Source organism: Macaca mulatta, chromosome 2 (assembly GCF_049350105.2).
Source record: "Macaca mulatta isolate MMU2019108-1 chromosome 2, T2T-MMU8v2.0, whole genome shotgun sequence".
Lineage (NCBI taxonomy): Eukaryota > Metazoa > Chordata > Mammalia > Primates > Cercopithecidae > Macaca > Macaca mulatta.
In genome coordinates, this window is record NC_133407.1 from 154,021,069 (window position 1) to 154,042,053 (window position 20,985).

The 20,985-nt window shown below is 42.7% G+C and overlaps 1 protein-coding gene and 1 long non-coding RNA gene across 32 annotated transcripts in view; one reads left to right on the forward strand and one right to left on the reverse strand.

Annotated features, from left to right (window-relative positions):
* Window positions 1-322: 322 nt before the first annotated feature.
* LOC106996814 (uncharacterized) lies at window positions 323-13,542 on the reverse strand. The gene is made up of 3 exons (XR_001442876.3): window positions 13,272-13,542; window positions 5,592-5,746; window positions 323-1,838 (listed from the first exon to the last, which is right to left on the reverse strand). It is a non-coding gene; the product is annotated as an uncharacterized LOC106996814 (long non-coding RNA).
* A 143-nt stretch (window positions 13,543-13,685) lies between these two features.
* The window catches only part of TMCC1 (transmembrane and coiled-coil domain family 1), a 255,894-nt gene continuing 248,594 nt past the window's right edge, over window positions 13,686-20,985 (forward strand). For 30 of the 31 annotated variants that reach the window (XR_013413373.1, XR_013413372.1, XM_077990388.1 and 27 more), the window contains exon 1: window positions 13,686-13,911. The gene's annotated coding sequence lies outside the window, so the exon portion shown is untranslated. Of the gene's footprint in view, window positions 14,225-20,985 lie in introns of all 31 variants that reach the window. The other variant, XM_077990413.1, reaches the window with a different exon arrangement.

Sequence of the window (20,985 nt, forward strand, 5' to 3'; positions counted from 1 at the left end):
TATAGAATATATCATTCTATATTTTATGGTACATATATTTTTTATTCAAGGATTTCCTATTGTCATGTTATACTTTCCACATATATTTGCACCATGTTGTCATATTTCTAGCTTTTTGAATTATTTTTGTCTAGTTCAGTTTTTGTAAGTAGTTTACTAAAATTTAAAATAATCTTTCTCCAGTTGTGACAAAAATCTCCCAAAAATGTTCACATATAGAAGTATTTGAGTTTAGAAAACCACAACTCTAACCATAATCATCTGCACTATATGCCTCAAATCAGATAATATGGCTAAAATAATGAGTAACATTTAGCATGTCTGACTTTATCCCAAAGTATTTTAATAGTATCTGTTAATGTTTTAATTAATGGGTGTTGTATTGCATCTCATGACAAAGCATAGTAGATTTTTGGTGATAACATTTGATTTCTGATAAATATTCTGCCTTGATGTTACCAAATGTTGCCAAATGAATATTCTGATTTCTATACTGCTGAGACAAGTTCAGTCGTGGAGACCCTAACCCAGCAGTGCTAGAAGAATTAAAGACACACACACACAGAAATATAGAGTGTGGAATGGGAATTCAGGGAGCTGACAGCCTTTAGAGCTGAGAGCCCCGAACAGAGTTTTACACATATTTACTGACAGCAAGCCAGTGATAAGCATTGTTGCTACAGATTATAGATTAACTGAAAGCATTCCTTATGGGAAAGAAAGGGATGGGCTGAAACAAAGGGATAGGTTCTGGCTAGTTATCTGTAGCAGGAACATGTCCTTAAGGCACAGATTGCTCATGCTATTGTTTGTGGTTTAGGAACGCCTTAAGCGGTTTTCTGCCCTGGGTGGCCCAGGTGTTCCTTGCCCTCATTACAGTAAACCCACAACCTTCAGCGTGAATGTCATGGCCATCATGAACATGTCACAGTGCTGTAGAGATTTTGTTTACGGCCAGTTTTGGGGCCAGTTTATGGCCAGATTTGGGGGCCTGTTCCCAACATGTTTCCCCCCTTTTGTTTTTGCAAGACAATAAAAGCAAAGGTGGCTTTATCATGGTGAACTACTTCTTGCAGGAGTCAGGATCCACATCTGCAGACTATACAAAGACAAATAATGCAGATTAAAAGCACAATCATCATTGAAATCATAGAGCTTCCAAGTGTTTTTATGTATTTTAATGGGTTACTAGCTGCTAATCTGACTGAGAGGTGTAATTCAAGCTAAACATCCCCTTAGAGGACCCATCAACAATGATTCCATAGGAATTGTTGTGCAGCACCTCTGCCTGTTTTGCAATGCAATCTTCCCCAACAAGTATATTCAGTTTTTCTGGCCAGGTTCAATTCTGTTTACAAACAGGTTTTTGAGGGTGGTATGCCTCAATTATAGGAGCAGATTTATTATGGTAAATACTGAGACTAGAAAATATGTGTAACTGTGTCATAGAGTGATTACATCCAGGCATTATTGCCAACCAAGATTGATAAATATGCCCAATAAGTATAATTGTTCTCAGTGTCAGCCCTTGTTGAAGGAATACTCACAGCAATGGTGATCACCACCATTGCTATCATTAAATTACTTATTGTGACTGGTTGTCACACTTTCCTCAGGTTTTCTTCCAACATCTGTGACAGCTTCTTGATCTGTCCTCAGGTAGGTGGCTGCCTTCGATGGGTGTTGCTCGTGACAGTTGGGGTCCTCCTCAGTGTCAGTCTCGACACGGCTGCAACCGGGCAGTCCTTGGGATCCTCCTGGAATCTCTTCCTTGGCATCTGGCTCATGGTAAGGTTTCAGGTGTCTTGAAGGTATCCAAATCAGCTGTTGATTCGGTCCTGGAGAAACACAAGGATAACCTCTACCCCAAGTTATTATTCTACCCATTTCCCAACTTTTTGTCATTGGATCTCTCCACCAAACCAGTTGTTCTGCTTCTGTCTTTGCAGCTGGTTTCTATAGATGCTGTTCAGCTGCTGATAGCATCTTTAGGCAGTCTAAAAAAATTTAAAGTCAATAATGCTAGATTCATTTGCTTATGGGGTATCCCATAGTCTCTGTTTCCCCCTTTTTGCTTTTGCAACTGCTATTTCAGGGAGAGATTCATTCTTTCCACTATGGCTTGTCCTTGAGAATTATATGGGATGCCAGTAATGTGTTTAATATTCCATATAGAGAAAAATGTAGCTAGAGCTTGGCTAGTATAGCCTGGGACATTATCTGTTTTAATAGAAGCTGGAATGCCCATCACCACAAAACACTGCAAAAGGTGACATTTAACACAGGCAGAAGACTCTCCTGATTGGCATGTAGCCCAGGCAAAGTGAGAAAAGGTATCCACACATACATGTACATAAGCTAGTCTCCCAAACGAGGGAACATGGTTGACATTCATTTGCTAAAGAGAATTAGGTTCCAATCCTTGAGGATTAACTCCCCCTGTAAAAGATGAGGAATGCACCATTTGGCAAGTTGGGCATTGCTGGATAATAGCTTTAGCTTCTTTCCAGGTAATGCTGTATGTGCATTTGAGACTAGAGGCATTAACATGGGTTAAATTGTGAAAGTGTCTGGCATTAGACATTGCAGTAGCAACTAGGCGATCAGCCATTTGATTCCCTACAGTCAAAGGTCCTGGAAGAGGTGTATGAGCCCTAATATGAGTAATGTAAAAAGGGTGCATTCTACTCTTAACTGCTGTTTGCAATTGGATAAATAAAGTCACCAGTTGTTCATCTGTATGAAATCGTAACTGAACATTTTCAATTAATTGTATAGAATGAACCACATATGAAGAATCAGAAATCACATTAATAGGCATATCAAAAGCAGTCAATACCTCAATTACAGCTACAAGCTCCACTTCTTGAGCTGAAGTATAGGGCATCTGGAAAACTTTACTTTTCGATCCAGAATAAGAGAAGCTTTACCATTACTAGACCCATCTGTGAAGACATTTTCAGCATCTTCAATTGGTTTAAATTTAGTTATTTTAGGGAGAATCCAATTAGTTAATTTCAAAAATAGAATAATTTTGTTTTAGGAAAACGGTTATTGAGAATACCCACAAAGTCAGCTAAATGGGTTTGCCAAGTAAGATTATTTATAAAGACTTGCTGTATTTGTGCCTTTGTAAGAGGGACAATAATTTTTCCAGGATCATATCCATATAATTTAACAATCTGAGTTCTCCCACTTCCTACCAGAGTAGCGATTTGATCCAAATAAGGGGTCAAAGCCTGTGAATTACTTTGTGGAAGAAAAAGTCATTCTACTAAGTCCTTCTCTTGGACAATAACACCAGTAGGTGAATGCTGAGTTGAAAAGATTAGCGAATCTAGAGTCTTCTCTGGATCTATTCTATTTATTTCAGCTTTATGGACTTGCTTTTCAATCAGCTGTAACTTTGCCTCAGCCTCCTTTGTTAATTTTTGAGGGCTAGTGAGACTAGGATCTCCTCTAAGGACAGAAAATAGATTACTCATGGCATAGGTAGGAATGCCTAGAGGTCATATCCAATTAATGTCCCCTAGTAATTTTTGAAAGTCATTTAATATTTTCAATTGATCCCTACGTATATGGTTACTTTCTGTGGCACAATGGTAGTGTCATTTACTAAGGTCCCCAAGTAGGAGTAAGGAGTAGTAGTCTGAATTTTGTAAGTAGCTATAATTAAACTGGCGCAAGAAATCAAGTTTTGCAAGTGATCGTAACATTGGAGAAATATTTCTCGAGTGGGGGCAGCACAAAGCATATCGTCCATATAATGAATAATGTAACACTGTGAAAATTTTTTATGAGTAAGTTCAATTGATTTCCCTACGTAAGTCTGGCAAATTGTTGGACTGTTTAACATGTCCTGTGGCAACATTTTCCAATGCAAACATTTAGCAGGCTGCAGGTTGTTTACTGCAGGAATTGTAAATGCAAACTGTTCACAGTCTTGCTCAGCTAAGGGGATAGTAAAGAAACAGTCTTTTAAATCTATGACTATTAAAGGCCAATTTTTTGGAATCATAGCAGGAAAAGACCATCCTGGCTGTAATGCTCCCATAGGTTATATAACTGAATCAATGGCTCTTAAGTCAGTTAACATTCTCCATTTACCTGATTTTTTTCTTAATAACAAAGACTGGAGAATTCCAAGGGGAAAATGTTGGTGCTATGTGTCCTTTTTCTAATTGTTCAGTAACTTAAGTCCTCTAAAGCCTCCAGTTTCTCTTTACTTAGCGGCCATTATTCTATCCAAATTGGCTTATCTGTCAACCATTTTAAATGTATAGGTTCTGGAGGCTTAACAATGGCCACAATTAAAAATGATATCCTAAACCTTGGCAGGAACTTTGTCTTCCCACTTGAAGTGTTTCCTTCAAACCTTGCAAATTTTTTCCTAGTCCCATACCAGGGACATACCCCATTTCATGCATCATATGTTGACTTTGAGGGTTATATAATTGTTCTGGAATTAGAACTTGTGCTCCCCATTGTTGTAATAAATCTCTCCCCCATAAATTTATAGGTACAGAAGTTACAATTGGTTGAATAGTCCTAGGTTGTCCAGTGGGCCCTTCACAATGCAAAATATAACTTTGATATACTTCAGGGGCTTTACCAACTCCAACTGTGTTAAATTGAGCAGGTTGAATTGGCCAGGTGGATGGCCAGTGCTGTAGAGAAATGATTGAAATGTCCGCTCCTGTATCTACCAAACCTTTAAATTTCTTTCCCTGAATAGTTATTTCACAGGCAGGATGTTTATCAGTAATCTGATTCACCCAATAAGCTGCTTTGCCTTGTTTATTTGTGCTTCCAAATCCTCTCGTTCATTTAATTTCACTTTTCCCCATTTCCACATATGGCACAATCAGTAGCTGTGCTATATGCTCTCCTGGCTCTGCTTTCCAGGGAACAGAAGTAGATATAACAATTTGAATTTCCCCATTGTAATCTGAATCGATGACTCCTGTACATACTCACACTCCTTTTAAACTTAAACTAGATCTACCTAGAAGTAATCCTATCGTCCCCACTGGCAACATCTGACTGGAGACAGCAACATTCTTTAACAGTCCCATTACAAAAGAAGAACCTGGTCCATATTGATTAATAGGTTGTTTAAATTCTTTGAGTAATTTAAAAGGAAAAAGCTCAAATGTAGCTATAATATTTCCCTGTCGATCTGGGGGGTGTATTCCAACAGGGAACTGCCAAGTCTCTAAATTACCCTCTCTTCCAGCTTGCTGGATTCTTGCCTGAATAGAACTGAGAGCGGTCGCTTGAGGTGCTGCTTGAACAGTCACTGGGGCAACTACTTTTCACCCAGTATCCTCCGGAAAAGAAAGATCTGGAGGGTCAGGACACTTTTTCTTCAAAATAATGAAGGGGTGAAGAAGGGTAGGGAGGAACCTCTTCCTCCTTTGCTGCTTTAGCTTTAGCTGGCAAACAAACCTGCTCTGTCACGTCTTCTGTTACTTCATTACACCTTCCTTCCGTGTCATCATTAGGGTGAAAAGGTTCCAAGGTGGAACGAATCAGAGCCCACACTTGTCCCACTGTTACCCTGATGCTTCCGAGCTCCCCTTCTTACTCACCACGGGGATTGCTTAAGAGTACTCGGGTGCCCTCCAGCTTAGTTCCACGTTCTCCAACTGTCGTTCCAGTGACTCTTTGACTTCGGTTCGAACCCCACGTATGGACACCACTTTGCTGAGACCAGCTTAGTCGTGGAGACCCTAACCCAGTGGCACTAGAGGAATTAAAGACACACACACACATAGAAATATAGAGTTTGGAGTGGGAAAATCAGGGGGCTGACAGCCTTCAGAGCTGAGAGCCCCGAACAGAGTTTTACCCACATATGTATTGACAGCAAGCCAGTGATAAGCATTGTTTCTATAGATTATAGATTAACTGAAAGCATTCTTTATGGGAAAGAAGGGGATGGGCTGAAACAAAGGGATGGGCTCTGGCTAGTTATCTGCAGCAGGAACATGTCCTTAAAGCACAGATTGCTCATGCTACTGTTTGTGGTTCTGGAACGCCTTTAAGCGGTTTTCTGCCCTGGGTGGGCCAGGTGCTCCTTGCTGTCATTGCGGTAAACCCACAACCTTCAGTGTGGGTGTCATGGCCACCATGAACACGTCACAGTGCTGCAGAGATTTTGTTTATGGCCAGATTTGGGGGCCTGTTCCTAACATCATACTCTTTTTTTCTTTCTTTCTTTCTTTCTTTTTTCTTTTGTTTTCTTTTTGAGACAGAGTCTCACTCTGTTGTCCAGGCTGGAGTGCAGTAGTGTGATCTCAGCTCACTGCAACCTCTGCCACCTGGGTTCAAGAGATTCTCCTGCCTCAGTCTCCCAGGTAGCTGGGATTACAGGTGCCTGCCACAGAGCCCAGCTAAGTTTTGTAGTTTTTAGTAGAGACGGGGTTTCACCATCTTGGTCAGGCCGGTCTTAACTCCTGACCTCATGATCCACCCACCTCGGCCTCCCAAAGTGCTGGGATTACAGGTGTGAGCCACTGCACCCAGCCCTGATTTCTATACTCTGAAAATTAATTGGTTAAGTGCCTGAATGCTAGACATTGCCTCACCAAAACCAGAATTATTTATATAATGTTTTCTCTTTTTTTGAGACAGAGTTTTGCTCTTTTGCCCAGGCTGGAGTGCAGTGGCACGATCTTGGCTCACTGCAACCTCCACCCTCTGGGTTCAAGTGATTCCCCTGCCTCAGCCTCCCCAGTAGCTGGGATTATAGGTGCATGCCACCACACCCAGCTAATTTTTTTGCTTTTAGTAGAGATGAGGTTTTACCAGGTTGGCCAGTCTTGTCTTGAACTCCTCACCTCAGGTGATCCACCTGCCTCAGCCTCCCAAAGTGCTAGGATTACAGGCGTGAGCCACCGCACCCAGCCTTATATGTTTTCAACAATGGCACAGCAGCATTTCTCCCACATTATAGTTTTGCAGCACTACTTATCACTGTGCCTCCTTTCTCTCTGATGCTCTTTTCTGTGTTTTCTTTCCTTTCTTTTCTTTCTGTGCTTTCATCTGAATACTTGCCTGTTTTCCAGTTCATAAATTCACTATTTTGCTGCTTCTAATCTGCTCTAAATCTCATCTAATGAATTCTTTTTTTAAAATAACAACTTTAGTAGGATATACTGTATATCTAGTCATACAATCAACTGTACCTATTTAAAATGTATAGTTTGATGAGTTTTAAGTTATGTATATACCCATACAACTACAACCATAATCAAGATGCAGATCATTCTTGTGGTGCCTAATGTCTATAATTCCAACACTTTGGGAGGCTGAGGTGGGAGATCACTTGAGCCCAGGAGTAGTTCAAGACCAGCCTGGGTAACACGGCAAGACCCAAAAAAAGAAATTTAAAAATTAGTTGGGCATGGTGGTGCATGCCCGTAGTTCTAGCTACTTAGGAGGCTGAGGTGGGAGGATCGCTTGAGCCTGGGAGGTCGAGGCTGCAGTGTGTTGTGATAGTGCCACCACACTCCAGTCTGAGCAACAGAGTGAGAACCCATTGCAAACAAACCAACAAAAAAACTTGCAGATCACTGTTATCATCTCCAGAAGTTTATTTGTGCCCCTTTTTCTCACATGTCTCCCTCTACATCTGGTCCCAGGCAACCACTGATTTGCTGTCATGACAGATTAGTTAGCATTTTTCTAGAATTTTATGTAAATGGGATTACACATTATGTATTCTTTTGTTTTTGGCTTCTGCTGCTATTAGGTTGGTGCAAAAGTAATTTTGTTTTTTGCCAAAGTAATGCAGTGAGTAATGGCAAAAACTGAAATTACTTTTGCACCAACCTAGTATAACAATTTTGAGATTCATGCACTCTGTTGAGTGATTGATAGTTCATTTAATTGAATATTTGGTTGCGGAGTTAATTGAATGTATTTTGTTCATCTATTCACCTGTTGATGGGTATTTGAGACATTTCAGGTTTTGTGATCCTGTGAATAGATACTGTCAATATTCTTGTACAAATCTTGGTGTACCCAGGCACAGTGGCTCATACCTGTAAACCCAGCACTTAGGGAGGCAAAGGTGGCCAGATAGCTTGAGCTTAGGAATGCAAGACCTGCTTGGGCAACATAGTGAACCTCTGTTCTCAATTACAAAAAAAATTTTTGACTTTATTTTAAAATCCTCTAAATCTTAGTATAGATGTATATTTTAGTTTCTCTTGGGTGAATACGTGATAGCCATTTTTAGGCATCAACTTGGCTGAACTATAGTCTCCAGTTATTTAATCAAATACAAATCTGAGAGTTGCTATGAAGGTAGTTTTTGTTTTGAAACAGGGTCTCACTTTGTTACCCAGGCTAAGTGCAGTGGTGCCATCATAGCTCACTGAAGTCTTGACCTTCTGGACTCAAGCAATCCTCCCACCGCAGCCTCCTGAGTATCTGGGATTATAGGCATACCACCATGCCCTGCTAATTTTTAAAAATATTTTTGTAGAGATGAGGTCTCACTATGGTGCCCAGGCTTGTCCCAAACTCCTGGGCTCAAGTGATCCTCCTGCCTCAGCCTCTCAAAATGTTGGGATTACAGGCATGAGCCACTATGCTGGGCCTGAAGGTGTTTTTGTGGATGTAACTAAAAATCGTAAATTGATTTTAAGTAAGAAAGATTATCCTAGGCAATCTGGTTGGTCCAGATTCAATCAGTGGAAAGTCTTTAAAAGCAGAGTTGAAGAAGAAGAAATTCTGCCTGGGGACTATGACTTCAGTCCTTGCCTGAAAGTTCCAGCCTATTCTCCTGCCTGCCTTACAGATTTCCAATTTGCCCAATCAGCCCCGCTCCCCCTGCATAAGTCAATTCCTTGAAATAAATCTCTCACTGTGTATCTCCTACTGGTTCTGCTTCTCTGTTGGAACTCTGACTGATACCGATTTGGTACTTTCAGTGCCACTTTCAGTGGCTCTAGAGGAACAGAATCTTGAGGATGAGTTTTCTGAATTGGTTCTGCATTTTCTTGAATTGGTTCTCTTGTATGATTACATTTAAAGGCACTAGCGACTCTATTTTCAGTGGTGAAGAGGGCATTGGGAGTCCATGGCATGATAAAGCATTGAATATGCCTAATGAAACACCTATAGAAAGCAAGGTCATGAGTGACTGTGTATTTTTTACCTTAGAATATTTTAGTTAAACTAAGGAACAGAATAGCATTGGCCAAAACTGCACTGAAGAAAGTAGGCAAAGAAAAGGATGAGCTCAGGATTTCAAATTCCCAGCTTTAAGTGTTTAAAGCTTTAAGCTATGCATAGATGGCCTGGAAGCTTCTATATCTGTCCTGAAAGGAACCCTTAGGGCCATGATTTCTGAAAGCAAACCCAGAGTCTCATTCTGCAAGGGGCTGATAGGGATGCTGTTTAGAGCCTTTGGCAGGCCACTGTAGGTGAATCATGCTGCAGAACCGTAAGATTTTGGAGCAAAGCCCTGCAGATTAGTACTGTCCTCTTGAGAAAAAACGTTTGGCTTGCTGGGCCTCAGCAGAGACTGAACAGTTAACTGTGGGTCATCAAGTTACCATGTGACCTGAGCTGCTCATCATGAACTAAGTGTTATCTGATCCACCAAGCTATAAAGTTGTGCACTCACAGCAACACTCCATTATCAAATTGAAGTGGTATATATCAGATTGGGCTCAAATGGGCCCTGAAGGCATAGGTAAGTTGCACGAGGAAGTGGCCCAAATGTCCATGGCCCCCACTCCTGCTACATTACCTTCTCTCTCCCAGCCTGCACCTATGGCCTCATGGGGCATTCCTTACGACCACTTGACTGAAGAAGGGAAAACTCAGTTGTGGTTTATAGCCGAGGTTTATGATGGTTTTGCACAATATGCAGGCACCAGGTGAAAACAAAACTAGTGTCCCTTTCTGGGACATCCCTGAAGAATAATGGTGAAAAAAAAATTCCCCGAGTTGGCAGAACTTTGATCAGTGTACTTGGTTGTTCATTTTGCCTGAAAGTAGAAATGGCCAGAAGCTCTTCTAACTAAGAGGTCTTAGTTCCAACAGAAGGAACGCTTCCACCAGGAGACCCAACAACATTTCCATTGAATTGGGAGTTAAGGCAGTCACCTGGCCACTTAGGGTTTTTCATGCCTCTAAACAACAGGTAAAGTAGGAAGTTCCTCTACTGGCTGAGGTGACTAATTCTGATTACTAAGCAGGAAATTCAGTTGCTACTACAGGATGGAGATGTATTAATAATAGGTAACTTTACATTGCAGTATTAAGTTATAAGACATCAAAGGTGGAGAAGAAACATCACTCAAGGATATTGCATCCCCTTGGGAAAAGTGTTGTTACGTTTTCAATAGTATGCAGGATAGTTATATCATGTTAAGTGAAAGTATGACTTTGCTATTGTCTTTAAATTTTTTTATTTTTTATCTTTTTTTTGAGACATAGTCTCATTCTGTCGCCCAGGGTGGAGTGCAATGGTGAGATCTCGGCTCACTGCAACCTCTGCCTCCCAGGTTCAAGCGATTCTCCTGCCTCAGCTTCCTGAGTAGCTGGGATTAGAGGCATACGCCACCACGCCCAGTTATTTTTGTATTTTTAGTAGAGACAGGGTTTCACCATGTTGGCCAGGTTGGTCTCAAACTCCTGACCTCATGATCCACCCGCCTTGGCCTCCCAAAGTGCTGGGATTACAGGCGTGAGCCACCGCGCCCAGCCAAAAACATTTTTTTTAAAGAGATAGGGTCTTGCTGTGTTACCCAGGCTGGAGTACAGTGGCGCGATCATAGGTCACTGCAGCCTTGAACTCCTGGGCTCAAGGGATCCTCCTGCCTCAGGTTCCCGAGTAGCTAGGACTACAGGTGTACACTCCCACACTGGCTAATTAAAAAAATGTTTTTTGTAGAGGTGAGGTCTCTAGGTTGCCCAGGCTGGTCTTGAACTCCTGGGCTGAAGTGATCCTCTTGCCTTGGCCTCCCAAAGTGCTGGGATTACAGGGTCCCTGGTCTGTTACTGTCAGCCTTTAGAGATCAAGTATGGTTAAGGAGATGTGTAGGAGTGTGATTGCCGGATCATCAGTCTAAATTTTAGCTATCCTAATGAGAGTGTTGTGGTTTTAAATGGAAAAATCCCTAGTTGACTAAAGATGTTGATAATCTCTCCCTTGCTTATAGCCCATTTTTATATCCTGTGAACTATTTACTAAAGCCTTTGCCCATTGGTTTATTGGGCTGGTTTATTATTCATTTATAAGAGTTCTTCATGTATTCTGGATACAAGACTTTTGTCTAATGCTTTCTATTGCAAACTCTCCACCTGTGGCTTGCCTTTTCATTTTCTTAATGGTGTCGCTCAAAGAGTACCAGTTTTTAATTTTGATAGAGTTCAACTTATCAACCGCTTTTTTTTTTTTTTTTTTGAGACAGGGTCTCACTCTGTCACCCAGGCTGGAGTGCAGTGGCACCATCTCAGCCCACTGTAACCTCTACCTCCCAGGTTCAAGTGATCCTCCTTCCTCAGCCCCACAGGTAGCTGAGACTACAGGCACAGCCCAGCTAACTTGTATTTTTTGTAGAGACAGCATTTTGCCATGTTGCCCAGGCTGGTCTTGAACTCCTGAGCTCAAGTGTTCTGCCTGCCTTGGCCTCCCAAAGTGCTGGGATTACAGGTGTGAGCCAGGCCACAAATCACTTTTTACGGTTCATACTTTTTGTGTCCTAAGAAATCTTTGCCTATCCCAAGGTCACAAATACTTTTTCTATGTTTTCTTCTAAATTTTTTTTTATAGTTTTAGCTTTTAAATTTAGGTTTATCATCCATTTTGAGTTACCTCACGTGGCTCCTTCAGTGCTTCTGAAATCTATAAATGCATCCTCCACCAACCTCAAATATAAGTAAACCTTGCCACCTCCGTCTCCTTTACTCCTCATTCAATTCATTGCCAAGTCCTGTCATTTTACCACTAAATAGTGCTCTTCTCTGCCACCACCCTCCTGCCTTCCCTTGACTACCTGGCCAGTGGCCTCCTAACTGGCTTCCCAGCCCCAACTTTGAGACTCTCATCAGACCACTCTTCACATTGCTATCTAAGTACTTAAAAACAGACATAATGGGCCGGGGGTGAGGTGGCTCACGCATGTAATCTCAGCACTTTGGGAGGCCAAAGCGGGTGGATCATGAAGTCAGGAGATTAAGACTATCCTGGCCAACATGGTGAAACTCCGTTTCCACCAAAAATACAAAAAAAATTAGCTGCGTGTGGTGGCATGCGCCTGTAGTCCCAGGTACTAAGGAGGCTGAGGCAGGGGAATCACTTGAACCTGAGAGGCAGAGGTTGCAGTGAGCCAAGATCGGCCACTGCACTCCAGTCTGCTTCTCAAAAACAAAAAACAGACATAATCATCAAGTGCTTTCCCCGGCAACCCTGCTGAAAAATACCTGAATGGCTTATCTCAAGCATTCAGATTAAAGTCCCAAATCCGGCCGGGTGCGGTGGCTCACGCCTGTAATCCCAGCACTTTGGGGGGCCAAGGCGGGCGGATCACAAGGTCAGGAGTTCCAGACCAGCCTGGCCAAGGCGGCGAAACCCTGTCTCTAACAAAAATACAAAAATTAGTCAGGTGTGGTGGTGCGCGCCGGTAGTCCAGCTACTCGGGAGGCTGAGGCAGGAGAATCGCTTGAACCCAGGAGGCGGAGGTTGCAGTGGGCTGAGATCAAGCCATTGCACTCCAGCCTGGGTGACCTGGGTGACAGCGCAAGACTCTGTCTCAATAAATAAATAAATAAATAAATAAATAAATAAATAAATAAGTTCCCAATCCTCACCTGTTCTTGCCTACCTCTTCCCACACTCGCAGTCTACTCCACATTGAATGTTCTTTAGCGCTCTCCATTCTGGCCATGCCAAGACCTCACCCCTTGGAGCAACTAACTCCTCCCAACTCAATTTCTCAGATTCTACCCTCTTCATCCTCAACTAAATCAATTCCTCCATAAAGATTCTCTCAGTACCATATACCTCTCAGAAGATTTTTACTAACTGAAAACTTAATTTTGTCTGATTCTCCCATGAATGTTTTCCTTCTCCACCAGATCTCAAACTTCATGAGGTCAGGGACTCCGTTGACCCCATATGGTACTCCCAGCTCCTTGAACACGGAAGAAGTCTCATTACATAAGTAATAAAAATAAAATAAATTAGGAAAATGGGAATTATAAAGGGATAGGCTGGTGGCTGCTTACGATTCCTTCAGTGGTAATACCTGGTGCAAAATAATGACAGTCTCTGTCCTTTTCCAAGCAGCCTGCTAGGTGGAACGAAGGAAGGCCTTGCGACTCAACTAGGGAGAACAAACGTGTGATCCAGAGCGGCGCGCAGAAATCCGACGAAACCCCATATTATTCACAGGCGTTGCTCCTAGGGCGAGGGTGGCTCGGTTCCAAGAGCTTTTTGCCAGGAGGAGATCACCTGGAGCAACTCAGCACTACCTGCAGCGGCGCAGCTCACCCAGCCCAGCGACCGCGTGGGTAGGCGGGCTAGGGGCGGGGCCACGCCTTCCAGGGCCCATCCCCACCCCCTGCGGCGTGCGCGCGCCCGTCCGCCCGCTCCCTTGCGCGTGCGCCGCCGGTCGGGGGCGGAGGTTGTGGGCGGTGGCGGCTGCCGAGGGGGCGCGCGCGTTCTCGCTCCCTCGCGCCGGTTCGCGCTCCCGCGCCGGGGCTAAAGCGGCGGCGGCGGTGGCGGTGACTGAGGTGGCGGCGGCTGAGGCGGCGCGGGGGGAGGGTCGGGAGGGGGGGTGGTTGTGGGGGATGGACCGGGTGCTGCGGCCGCAGTGGAAGGAGCTGGCGCTTGAGCTCGAGCGACGGCGCTGGCGGAGACGCCGGCTGCTCCTCCCCTCCCCGCCGGTGAGTGAGCGCCCCCGCCCCGGACGCTGGCGCCGGTCGCGGCCCCCTCACGGCCCTCCGCGGTGGGTGGGGACAATCGTGAGGGAGCGTGGCCCGGCGGCGCAGCGGACGCGGGCCTGGCCTCCCGCTCGCGGCCTGTCGGGGCTCGGACCCGCCGTCGCCCCCGTTCGAGGTTGAAGCCCCGGGCCTAGGACTCGACCCCCAGCATCCCACTGGGCTTCTTTCCTTTCCCGGCTCATTCCGCTGTCATTTTGACCTGGGGTTCCCCCTCCAGCCCCTCGCCTCGTCCCCTTCCCAGCATCCCGGGGCCGAGGTGAGGGAGGGGCGTGTGAGAAGTCGGGCCGAGGCCCGAGGGACTGTTAGGAGCCGGTTCCCGTCGGGGTCTGGGGTTTTAGGAGCCCTCGATCGCCATGGCGTCCCAGAAGTTAGCCACCAGGACTCAGCCATTTCCACCTGAAACCAGTTTTGCACCTTTTGTTTTGATTTTGAACTGTCGTTCGAGGGGAGGAGGGAGCCCGGCGTACTGGGGAGAATAGATGGTGGGAGGTGGGATGTGAGAAGTAGCTAGCTGGCTGGGCTTGGCCTCAGGATGCCCCCTGTTAACCCCTGTAGGATAGGGGAAAGGGGTGCAGCGAGTTGCACCTTCCCTAAAGGGCCAGAGATCGGTTTATAGCTTGCGAATCTCTGCTTTTTCAGCCTCGGTGAAGGGGTATCATTCGTGGTTGGTTTGGTTCGTCCCTTAACAACATTCTTGGTGAGGAATCCCCAGGTGAATCTGCTGCTAAGTGAAGCAGCTCACTTGAGCTCTTGGCTACCCCCGGCCCCCCCAACGCCCGTTGGCTTTTGTGACACGTTACATGTTAGTGTTGGGTAGAGCCTAGCCATCAGAGGTACCTGTACTATAAGCATCTCTATAAAAAGTCTGAATTCCTAAATTAGCTTATTCTGTTCTTTAAAAAAAATCAATCCAGGGCTTAAATATCAGATAGCTGCTTTAAAATAAAACAAAATTTTGATTTGTTCCAGGAGATAGATACATTTTTTTCTCTGTATATTAGAAGATCGAAACTCAAATTGTGAGTAGGTGGTAGTTTTACTAGTGTCATGTGACAAAACGATGTTTATAGATGGCATTTTAACTTAACAATAACCTTGTCCTCTACCAACAGAGTTGGCTTGTATTTTTTTTTGCAATCACACACCCACTCTCTGGCTAGTGTAGAAAGATTAAAAAACTGCTTCTGGTCTGTGGGTGGTAACCTTTTAATTTCTAAAGAGTTTTGAACTGCTTATAGATTGCTGATCAACAGCATAGGAAAATTTTAGACATTAAAAATTCATTAGCATGTGATGGAGATCTGTTATAATTATGAGCATTGATTAAGATTTGATATGGTGTAGGTGCTGTGTACTATGTATAAGAATGAGATTTCTCAGAGCATTTGCATCTTAAGGTAAACAGAAGCACAGACTGCTGACAGTGTTGTGACACCTTGCAGTAGGACTTTTTTATGAGCACAGAAACCTGTAGTCTACAATCTGATGAAGAACCCCAGTGCCCTAGACTAGTTGGTGACCAACCACCATTACTTTGGTCCTTCTTGATGGTAGAGTATTTCCCCTTTTCTGCAAGACTACTTATGCCTCTCATAAAATGTACAGAACATATAATGGCTCAGGGCTTACTTAGGTTTAAGCTCCTCAGAGTGGCAATTAGGGACCATTCATTAATTTATTCATCAAATACTTATTGAGCCCTTACTTTGTTTCAGGATGTTTTCTAAGTACTGAGCTACATTGTACTTTTGTGAGGACAAAACAGACAAGGCCTGTTCCCTAATTAAGCTTTATTCTGTATGTATGGGAATGAGGAATATACAACAAACAAGCAAATAGGATCATTTCAGATAATGGTATAAATCAGTGGTTAGTAAACTTTTTTTGGTAAAGGACCAGAAAGTACAGTACATATCAGGGTTTTTGGGCCATATGATCTCTTTTGCAACTACTCAATTCTGTTTTAGTACAAAAGCAGCCACAGACAGTTCATGAACAAACATGTTTATGTTCCAGTTAAACTTGGGACACTGAAATTTGAATTTCATAAAATTTTCACATGTCACAGAATATTATGAGTTTTTAAAAACATTTTTCCCTAGCCATTTAAAAATGTAGAACCATTCTTGGCCATGGAAAACGGGGCAAGATGGATTTGGCCTATAGATTATAGTTTAGCCTTTTATAGAAAAAGTTTGCTGACCCCTAATATGAATTATGAAGAAAATAAAACAAGCTGATGTGACAAGTGAATGACTGAAAGGTGGGTGGAGGGTTACTTAGTGAGAGGAGGCCTCACTAAGGAGAAGGTATTTGAGTTGTGACCTGAAAAATGGGAGTGCTTTCCTGGTAAATGAAACCGTGAGTGCAAAGGTCTGCAGGTGCGGATGAGCTGCTCTTGTTTTCCAGCGTTGAACTTCCCCACATAGCATGTCATTCTTACCTTTATGTCTTTGTTAGAATGTTCTTCTTCATGTAATAAGATAGTACCTTTCTCTCTCCTCTTCCTGATCCTGCCTTACAGTACCCATGGAGTAAGACTGCAGTGGAGTTTCACCTCATCCCAGGGTTAGGTCCTCAAGTTAGTGCATGAGACAAAAATCCCATAAGATGAACACTCTCCTTGAGAATTCCATAAATTGCTCAAAAAGTATGGTATGAATGTTTTTGTATATATAGTTGTATAAAATTCTTACGAATATTAAAGGCTGAGAGCCACAGAGCTTGACTGGGGGAAAGAGCAAGAGGAAATAAATTATTATATAGATATCTGGGCCTTCAGACTATTTGGCTTTTAAAAACTGCTGTGGAGTCCCTATCAGAGAGTGGGGGATGGTGTAGAATTTTGATATGTTCCTGTTTCCATGCAGGGTTTAATTCTATTTTTATGTTGTCTCTATTACATTAATCCATGCTCATAGATATGTTGTGAATATTAAACAAAATAATGTATTTGAAAGAGCCTGGCACTTAAGATAGTCAGTAAACATTTGAATCTGATTTTTACTTCTTTGGGCTCACATACATACTGTCCTTTGAAAAGTTGTAGAGAACTTAGCCACCTGTTTCCTGTCTTTCCATATTGGCATTTCCTGTTGTGACTCCACTGAACAGCTGTCCCTCTCTGTCTTTGAGCATTGGTCACATTCTGCCAGAGGTTGGCTTCTAAGTTAAATGGTTATATGATGTAACTCTGTTCGTTCTGCCACATGACCCTTAAAGTGTTTGAGCACTGCTGTTATGTCTCCCATTTAAGTCTTCACTTTGCAGAGCTAAACGTTTTTATTTTTCTTTTTTTAAAGATGTTATAGAGAGAGACGGGGTCTCATATGTTGCCTAGGCTGGTCTCAAACTCCTGGCCTCAAGTGATCCTCCTTGACTTGGGCTCCAAAAGTGCTGGGTTTGTAAGCATGAGCCACCATGCCCCAGCCATTGTAATTTCTGTTAGCTTTTTCTTATTTTTTCATCCTTCTGGTTGTTCTTGTAAGTGAGCTAGTTTATCTTTTTTATCTTTTTTTTTTTTTAATTTTGCTACTCTGAAGTACATTTTAAGGTACAAACTCAAGTTTTATCTCCTTGACGAAGTCTTTCCTGATAATTCTAGACTTTTATATTCTTAATATACTTTTATGTTTACTCTTCAATTTAATTTTTTCTTATTTTTGTATTTTATACTAGTTTCATGAGCATTTGACTTCACACTGCGACAACAAGCTTCTTGAAGGCAAAGACCCTGTTTTAGGTATCTTTTGTGTCCTAGATGCACTGAATAAAATTCCAGGGATGCAGTTGATCATAAATTTGTTATAATTTTTAAAAATAGACTTTAAAGTTTAGATTTACAGAAACATTGCGAAGATAGTGCAGAGTTCCTGCCTATCCTACACTGTTTCCCATGTTATTAACGTCTTACATTCCTGTGATCATTTGTCAGTATTAATAAACCAATATTGATACATTATCACAGAGACCATACTTTATCAGGTTTCCACAGGTTTTTCCTTAATGTTGTTTCACTATCCCAGGATCCCAGGATCCCATCCACGATACCGCATTACATTTAGTAATTATGTCTCCTTAGCTCCTCTTGGTTGTGACAATTTCTCAGACTTTCCCTGTATTTAATGACCTTGGCAGTTTTGAAGATTACTGGTCAGGTTTTGTTTGTTTTTTTGAGACAGGATTTCCCTCTGTCACCAAGACTGGTGTGCAGTGGCACGATCTCAGCTCACTGCAGCCTCAACATTCTGGGGTCAAGTGATCCTCTGACCTCAACATCCAGAGTAGCTGGGCCCACAGATGGTGCCATCATGCTCTGCTAATTTTTGTACTTTTTGTAGAGATGGGGTTTTACCATGGTGCCCAGGCTGGTCTCGAACTCCTAGAACCAAGCAATCCGCCCTCCTCAGCTTTCCAAAGTGCTGAGATTACCACTGTGCCCAGCCACGGTCAGGTATTTTTATAGAATGTTCTTTGGAATTTATCTGTTGTTTTTCTTGTGGTTAGGCCAATAATGTAATATGCTTTTGGAAGGAAGACCACAGGGGTAAAGTGTCATTCTCATCACATATTAGGGATGTATACTCCCAGTATGACTTATCAGTGTTGATGTTAACCTTGCTTATCTGGCTTGAGGCAGTGTTTTCTGCGAAGTTACTCTTTCTTCTTCTCTTTCCTACTATACTCTGGAAAATCGTCACTATGTACAGCCTACACTTAGTGGTGATGAGTTATGTTCTACCTCCTTACGGGTGGCGTATCTACTTAAATTTCATTGCTAAATGGTTTCAGCTTTGGCCATTGGGAGCTCTTTAAGTTGGTTCCTGTATCCTTTCTCTTTGACATACCTCCATGATTGTATGTGTACTTTCTTACTTTCTGGCAACATAAGATGCTCTAAGGTTCATCTTGTATATTTTCTGCTCCAGTCCTGTAAACAGTCAGTTCTCAAGGAGCCCTGGTACCTTTTATTGAAGAATGGTGTTACAAACCAAGATCTGGGTGATAGGTGTGCTTGTTGGTACTGAAGTATTGTTGCTTCTAGGCCCTCTCAGTTGACAGAGGAAGGAAATATATGTATACATATTAACCTGTGTATATGCACATATCTATATATATTTCTATATGTAACTGTATCTTTATTAAGCTAAACATGACTTCATGATGTGTCCAACTCTAATTCATTACCACATGTGTTATTCTAACCTTACCTTGCTTATATGTAACCTCCTGCTTCACCAGTGAAAAACCTGCCTCCCACCATCTGCCAGAATTGATTATTCAATTCCAGCATACATGTATAGTGGTTTCAGAACTGTTAATCTGTATACCTGTGGGAAACTAGTTTATCAACTAGAAACTCATGGATAGTTCTTTTTGCCTTTAGTTTTATAGATAGCAGTCATTTCTTTCTTTCTTTCTTTCTTTTTTTTTTTTGAGACAGAGTCTCGCTCTGTCGCCCAGGCTGGAGTGCAGTGGCTGATCTCAGCTCACTGCAAGCTCTGCCTCCTGGGTTCACACCATTCTCCTGCCTCAGTCTCCCAAGTAGCTGGGACTACAGGCGCCTGCCACCTCGCCCGGCTAGTTTTTTGTATTTTTTAGTAGAGACAGGGTTTCACCATGTTAGCCAGGATGGTCTGGATCTCCTGACCTCGTGATCCGCCCGTCTCGGCCTCCCAAAGTGCTGGGATTACAGGCTTGAGCCACCGCGTCCGGCCGATAGCAGTCATTTCTAATGTTTTTTAGGTTACCAGCTTTCCCTACTCACTTCCTGAAGTCGTCTCATATATTTGTAATAGATTTAGATTTTGTCACAGTCTGCATTTTTTGCTGAGATACCTTTATCTCCTAATTATTTAATAATTTGCACACATTGAAGTTTATTCTTTGTGATACAAATTTCTGTGGGTTTTGACAGACTTCTAGTATTTTATGTTTAACATTACAGTATCCTGCAGATTAGTTCCACAGCTCTAGAAAGTTTCTGTCTCACTGATTTGCTTCCTCACACCAGCCTCTGGCAACCTCACTGATCTTTTAACTGTCTCTATAGTTTTGCCTTTCTTAGAATGTCAATATGTTATATTTTAAAAAGTGTTTTTGAGTGGTCTTTTTTTTAATGCTCACAGTATTTTGTTAAGTAGTGGGAGATACAGGTACAAGATAACTAACATTTAGAATTTTTTTTTTTTTTTTGGAGAGATGGAGTCTCGCTCTGTCGCCAGGCTGGAGTGCAGTGGCGCAATCTTGGCTCGCTGCAACCTCCACCTCTCAGGTTCAAGTGATTCTTCTGCCTCAACCTCCTGAGTAGCTGGGACTACAGGTGCGTGCCACCATGCCCAGCTAATTTTTGTATTTTTAATAGAGATGGGATTCCTCCATGTTGGCCAGGGTGGTCTTGATCTCTTGACCTCATGATCCGCTCTCCTCAGCCTCCCAAAGTGCTGGGATTACAGGCATGAGCCACCGCGCCCAGCCCAGTATTTTTTTTTTTTTCTTGAGGTAAAATTCCCATAACATACAATTTATGATTTGAAATATGTAGTTAACCATTTTAAATGTACAATTCAGTGGCTTTTACTTCATTCACAGTGTAACGTGCAACCACCACTGCTGTCAAACTCTAGAACATTTTCACACCAAAAAGAAACCCCATACCTATTAAGCAGTCCATCTCTTTGTTTCCTGGCAACCACAGTCTGATTTTTGTCCTATGGGTTTGCCTATTCTAAACATTTCACATAAATGGAATCATATAATACCTGGCCTTTTGTGTTTTTATTTTATTTTATTTTATTTTATTTTATTTTATTTTATTTTATTTGAGATGGAGTCTCACTCTGTCTCCCAGGCTGGAGTGCAATGGCGTGATCTCGGCTCACTGCAACCTCTGCCTCCCGGGTTCCCAGGATTCTCCCACCTCAGCCTCCCGAGTAGCTGGGATTACGGGTGCACACACCACACCTGGCTAATTAAAAAATTTTTTTTTAGTAGAAACGGTTTCACCATGTTGGCCAG